This window comes from Camelina sativa, chromosome 3 (genome assembly GCF_000633955.1).
Source record: "Camelina sativa cultivar DH55 chromosome 3, Cs, whole genome shotgun sequence".
Classification (NCBI taxonomy): Eukaryota; Viridiplantae; Streptophyta; class Magnoliopsida; order Brassicales; family Brassicaceae; genus Camelina; species Camelina sativa.
Window position 1 is genome coordinate 27,253,424 of NC_025687.1, and position 5,338 is coordinate 27,258,761.

The window sequence follows — 5,338 nt, forward strand, 5'->3', positions numbered from 1 at the left end:
GCCATCCCCCGTTCGATAGCTTCGGCATTCGAGAACGTCGGCACATCGTTACCAACTAGCGGGGATTCCACGCTGCTAACCGAGCCTGACATTGTCTTGATTGAGAGTTCTTCTTGGGATGTTTAACCCGTAGGCAGCGCCGGATAGATTTATACGGGTATTGGGAGGAAAATTCCCTTTTTTGAAAAAAATGGCAACTTTCCGTGCAAAATGGTAAGAATGCGAATTTATGAATTTTTCCTTTTATGATGAGATGAAAATTTCGGTAATTAAAAGAGAAAATGGGCCGAGCAAGTCGGCAATGTTTTACAAGGGTACTCAAACCCGTGGGATTAACAACAAAAGAAAAAGAAAAGAAGGAAACGAAATCCATAGCCAAGTTGATCCGGGGACATGTTGAGATCTTTTTCATTCAGATCAAGGACATCAATCGCCTTGACAGTCTCCTCAGCTTCGGCTTTTTTCTCGTCAATCTCCTTGATTTGCTCCGGCGGGATGATGGCCCCATTTTCGACCAAATATTGTACCGTTTCCTGTATCCCGGAAGCTTGGTTTAGCAGATCCTCCAGGGGACGAATTTTCTCCTGTTCGAGTAGATAGGCCTTAACCTTATCCAGTCGAGTCTGCGCTTTCATTGTTGTTCGCTCCACCTTCTCCCAACGATCACGCCGGAGTCTCTTGACTTCAAAGTTGAGCTGAACCTTTAGCCTGTCGCATGATTCCTGCAGTTCGTTCTTCTCTTCTTCGAGAGTAAGCGCTCGGGAGTTCAGTTCATTAATCTTCAGCTCGGAGCTGGCAATGATACCGTCTTTTTCGGCAACAAGCGCCTCGAGCTCTTTGATCCTCGCATCCTTGGCGTCGCTGGCAATCCGGATTTGCTCTGCGCATTCTTTCACCTTTTCGAGCTCCAATCCAGATTTCTTACTGGATTTGGCACGCCTATCGTATAATTGAGTCAGCGTGTTCATCTTGGCGGCAGTCTGTAAACCCGAAGAACGTATGTCAGTTCACCCGTGGAAATTTCAAGCAAATTAAACGAAATGATAAGGCATACCATTAGGTGGCACTCGGCGACATCAAGGAACGCCTGTTTAAACTCAAGATCGTCCGCCGACGGAAGGATTCGACTAGAGGTCTTCAGAGTTCGGAAGAGCTCGCCCGAGGCTTCACGATTGGTCACCAGAGGATAGTCGCCGAAGTAATGATAGGAGAAGCGATCTGTTTTATCATTTCTCCTTTCCAGGCGAAATCGATCGGCAGATTCCAGTCCAGCTTCTTCCGCTGAGCGTTTGCGGTTCACTACCGGCTGTGGCTCAGCGACTGGGTTTTTTCCGGTTTGCCTCTTTTTCTTCTTCCTTCTTTTGGATCCAGCTTCAAGTTGCGGGACATCCTGTTCCTCGGTCGAAAGATTGGCATTCTCTAGGGCCAAAGGGAGAATATCTTCTTCCGCGACATCGATTGTGTTGACATTTTCTCCAGAATCCTGAGTAGGATCAACTTCGGTCTGGTCTGGGATGGGATCGACTTCAGTTCGACCTTGAGATGGGTCGATATCAGCTTCAATGGCAGCCTGAGTGTCACGGCGAACTATCTGGAGATTGTCCGATTCAAGGACACGTGCCCCGGTAGGTTCCGCAGTTCGAGCGACCTAGCAAAACTTGGGAACGTCGTCCTGGGTTTGCCCATCGCTGTTTCAACATGGATACGGGNAATCGCCTTGACAGTCTCCTCAGCTTCGGCTTTTTTCTCGTCAATCTCCTTGATTTGCTCCGGCGGGATGATGGCCCCATTTTCGACCAAATATTGTACCGTTTCCTGTATCCCGGAAGCTTGGTTTAGCAGATCCTCCAGGGGACGAATTTTCTCCTGTTCGAGTAGATAGGCCTTAACCTTATCCAGTCGAGTCTGCGCTTTCATTGTTGTTCGCTCCACCTTCTCCCAACGATCACGCCGGAGTCTCTTGACTTCAAAGTTGAGCTGAACCTTTAGCCTGTCGCATGATTCCTGCAGTTCGTTCTTCTCTTCTTCGAGAGTAAGCGCTCGGGAGTTCAGTTCATTAATCTTCAGCTCGGAGCTGGCAATGATACCGTCTTTTTCGGCAACAAGCGCCTCGAGCTCTTTGATCCTCNGACCAGGTGCCTCTCACGGAAAACCGGACCAACCGATTCCAGGAAATTGGCGTACCGCCTTAACCTTTCTACGGAAGCCCGGTAGGCCCAGATATCCACGGTAAACGGGTGCGCGGTATCTTCGAGGGGCTGACAGTCGTCCTCGAAAAGGACAGGCACCTCAATACTCGCCACCAGTTCTTGGCACGCCGCACGCGCGGCAAGCAGCCCGGTCATACGCCACTTCTCCAAGAAGAAACCTTCGGCGATTAATTCGTGCAGGACTCGGATAGTCCCGTCCAAACGGTATAGCCGACAGACTTCGGCCAGTCTACGATGTCTCGCCATAAGGTGAGCCCCCAGCCTATAGCGGCGAGCCCGATACCTTCGGAGTTCTTGGCACACGAGGCTCCCTTCAACACCCGCCATATCGACAGGTGGGGCAGGTGTGCGAACTTGGAAAGTCTCTACGTCCTCTTGGGCGGAGGCGTCATCCGACGATTCAGTTCGGTTGGAATCACTCGACGAAGCATTTAACCTTTCCATAGCCCGTCTTAGCCATGCAGATCGAGTAGTCACCATCTTTTTCTCTCAATATTTCGGAAAGTTGTGGAAGTTAGAAAGAACTCCCAAACTCTCAATCCTATTTATACAGGATTACGGGAAGTAACCGCCGCTGAATCCACCAATCAGAGTGCAGCGTGATTTTCGCGAGGTCCCGAGAATAATTCTCAAAGACCGCGCAGCGCATTTAATAAAAAGCACGTTCATTATTTCCAAAACGGAGAAAGGGAATTTTTCCAAAAAAAAAAAAAAAAAAAAAAAAAAAAAAAAAAANCCTTTCGTTGTTGACAGAAAATGAGAAATGACGAAAGGGGAGGCGTATTTATAGAGTCGAGCGGGTGGCAACCCTACGCAGAGCAATTATGACCTATGCGACTCTTCGAATTCCGGGCTAACTGATGTGATGTAAACGACACGTGCCGTCCGGACAATTCGCGGCGAAATGACGCGAGAATCCGGGTAAAATCAATTAAGTTTTTATGAATTAGATCGGATATTTTCTTCCCATAGTTCAAAATATTCGAATTAAATCTCGAATATTCGGAACTGGGGGGGACTAATTGTTGGTACGGGATTCAGCACCCCCGACATACCGAGCTAAACCAGAAATACTAATTGATTAGTTAACCGAGAAATCGGTTAAGGGCTTGATTAGGTCAACAAGAAGTCAGTTCGGCCAAAGTGTCACCTTGAAGAAGAAGGAGCCGACTTCCACTTCGGCACGGCGGCCGAATGAAGCAATGAGGCAGCTTTCCATATCTCACTTCGGACGATAAGGAAAGTGAATATATATTGTAATCTTAGGGCGTGTATAAAGAGGGAGTGATTTCTCCATTGTAAGGTATCCAGAATAAAATACAATAATTGAGTTCTCCTCTTGTTCTTAGCAATAAACTCTAATTCTTTTGAGTTCTACTTCTTTACTTTTAATTCCAAGGCTTAGATCTATTTTCTAGAGAGATAACTCTATTGAATTTGTTTCCCCCCTTAAACAAATTCATTGTGGAAACCTAGTTCCTACAATGATTCAGACAAACAAGTTAATGTCTGAGGCTGCTTGGGATCCGAGAAGCTTGATTTAAGCAAAAGCCTCAAAAAGACTTCAAGTCAAATAGATCAAACAGAGTCTGATTGATTCATGCATGCCCCCTAAGTCCTAACTAAGCCAATTATGAGATTGCCTAGAGGATTAGGGTTGAAAGAGTTCCAAGAAAACCCTGCCCGATTTTAAAACCAAAAATTGGAAAAAAACAAAAAAAATCTAGAGGAAGAAGATGGCTCGAGCATTACCTCCGCAGATGTAAGTAACAACAGCAACAACAGGTTCTTCTGGCTTTGGATCCATGATTTTCCGTGATTAAGAGAGCACCCAAGCGAAGAAGTGACAAGAACGAGGAATTGATAGACGCTAGGGTTTTTATGCGGAAGCCTCCAACATATTAATGACCCATACTTAATGGGTAAGGGCTTTATTAAATATGGGCTTATACCACTATAAATTCATAAAATTTGGATAGCATTTCCAACTCATTTCTATATTTGCAAGTTGCAACTATACTTTTTAAAAGTAAAATCTATTCCAACCCATTTCTATATTCACCTCTAATATAAAGATTTTTATTTTTGTCTTTGTAATAAAGTTGAACCTTTTTATATGCAAAATAGTCTCTAAATTTTTTTTTTATGTCTATGATTAAATAAATAAAATAAAAATTATTAATTATTAACAGTATCAAATAATTTTTGTTATTATTAATAACAATTTTTAAGTAATATTTTTTGCAAAAGTTGAGCTAAATGGGTTCATTTATAAATTTTATAAATAAAAGGTTTCAATACTAAAATAAAAATAATCTATTTGGAATACTTTTTAATGAAAAAAATAAAGAATTACATTGGAATAAAAATCACCTTTATAACAGAATTCCTCTATTTTAGAAGCAAATATAGGAAACCATTGTACAGTGGTTTTTTTCCCAACAGACCTCTTATTTATCTCATTAGTTTAAGCTTAGTTGACACCGGTTTGGTTCTCATCAGTCATCACTCATCCCTGAAAAGAATAGCCTTCTATATCCTCAAAGTTCACGAAAAGCTCAATAAGTATTTTTGCATCTAGTTTTTTGCTCCCATATAGAGCCAATGTCTCGGGCACTCAACGGTGTGTAGATTGTTCAATTAAACCCACTCTATAATTTAACATATCTCTAAACGGAATACATGTTTTATCCTTCAATCCATAAACTTTTTTAGTAAAATAAAAGTCAAAAAAGGAAAAAAAACTCTTAACATGCGTTTGTTTTTGACAAAGGTAAGTTGGTATTAACTATTAAAATCCTTTCTTCGACTAAAACAATTATATATAATTTGTGAAATCGTAAAAAATGTACGAGGGTTTTCTAAAACTCTATCACTTGCAAGTTGCAACTTTATCTTTCACTTCCACAAATACATGTAAATTTCAAGAAATCAAAAATATTATGTAATATAACATTCATATCTATATTTAAAGATTTTTCATAACTATATACACTAGATTTTTGTAAACTTAATTATATATAAGTGGTTTTGAACTTTTCGAATCAACCATTTCGCTTTAGTATTATATTTCTCAGAATTCTACAATTTGACGATAGTAATAACATGTTTATTGTACTAAATTACTT

General features: G+C 41.8%; 1 long non-coding RNA gene across 1 annotated transcript in view; it reads right to left on the minus strand.

Annotated features, from left to right (window-relative positions):
* The window catches only part of LOC109132305, a 16,499-nt gene extending 12,408 nt beyond the window's left edge, over positions 1-4,091 (minus strand). The window contains exon 1 of the long non-coding RNA XR_002037579.1: positions 3,963-4,091. This is a non-coding gene — a long non-coding RNA (uncharacterized LOC109132305). The remainder of the gene's footprint in view (positions 1-3,962) is intronic.